Raw genomic sequence first — 1,271 nt, 5'->3', positions numbered from 1 at the left:
GTATTCTGACATCACACCAACACCCTTTGTACCATTTGGAGTTTTGCAGCTAGGGTGTGCTGCTGGAGTCATGGTTACTGCTTCTCATAATCCCAAGGATGATATGGTTATAAAGTAAGTTATAGCCTTTTTATTATTATTATACATACACATGGTTATAAAGTAAGTTATAGCCTTTATTATTATCATACACATGGTTATAAAGTAAGTTATAACCTTTTTTATTACAGAATAAAGTAACATGAGTTCTTCACAATTATTATTTTTTCTAATAAAATTCTCAAAGATAAGCAGTAAAATGTTCTGGTTACATTTATGTGAATTATATTTTTACTTCATTATGGTTTTGTTTACCATTCATTTATCATTTCTTCTATCGTTTAATTTTGAGGTACATTAAAGTGCTAACACACCTTTTAATTAAAGTGCTAACACACCTTTTAGCTCATTAATATGGTTTTGAGTAAGTATGTATGTATTATGAGACTGACACCAGTTCCCCTAGTGGTGACGTACAGATATTTTTAATGTTTTGAAAAAATTATGTAAAGTTATGGTCACATGAGATGTAATATCATGATCTAACAACTGAATAAAAACCCTGCCATGAGCTTCAACAAATTAGTTCAGGAGATATAGCTGAAGAGTGCTGGTTGCTGATCGTTACTGAGGTTGTTAGTGATTTTGTAGTTGTTTAAATACAGAATGTTGTTAATATGGAATTAGGTTTTTACATTGTCTGGTTCTTTTCTCATTCCTTTATTTATTGAAATAATAATTAATCCTGATTTATATGCTGTATTGTTCATTAATGTTAGTATCAAGTCCTGGACAGGCATGTATTTATTAACTTTGTTTTGGGTATGTTATAAAATTTGAATTTCATTTGTTCGAATATTTCATTTTGGATTTCTGTAGTTTTCCATGTAAAATAAGCTTGTTTTCTGTGTTTCACTCCTGGTTGTAGTGACTGTCCATGTATTAGACAGTTACGCACAGTGTGTTTTGTGTTTCACTCCTGGTTGTAGTGACTGTCCGTGTATTAGACAGTTACGCACAGTGTGTTTTGTGTTTCACTCCTGGTTGTAGTGACTGTCTGTGTTTTAGACAGTTACACACAGCGTGTTTTGTGTTTCACTCCTGGTTGTAGTGACTGTCTGTGTTTTAGACAGTTACACACAGTGTGTTTTGTGTTTCACTCCTGGTTGTAGTGACTGTCTGTGTTTTAGACAGTTACACACAGTGTGTTTTGTGTTTCACTCCTGGTGGTA

The 1,271-nt window shown here is 32.8% G+C and overlaps 1 long non-coding RNA gene across 1 annotated transcript in view; it reads left to right on the top strand.

Annotated features, from left to right (window-relative positions):
• The first annotated feature begins 6 nt into the window (after positions 1–6).
• LOC111084214 overlaps positions 7–1,271 on the top strand; it is a 3,065-nt gene continuing 1,800 nt past the window's right edge. Inside the window, exon 1 of the long non-coding RNA XR_002609448.1 lies at positions 7–114. This is a non-coding gene — a long non-coding RNA (uncharacterized LOC111084214). The remainder of the gene's footprint in view (positions 115–1,271) is intronic.

Source organism: Limulus polyphemus, unplaced genomic scaffold, assembly GCF_000517525.1.
Source record: "Limulus polyphemus unplaced genomic scaffold, Limulus_polyphemus-2.1.2 Scaffold14722, whole genome shotgun sequence".
NCBI lineage: Eukaryota > Metazoa > Arthropoda > Merostomata > Xiphosura > Limulidae > Limulus > Limulus polyphemus.
The sequence above is the reverse complement of the archived record's forward strand: the minus strand, read 5'-3'. Positions and strand labels throughout refer to the sequence as shown.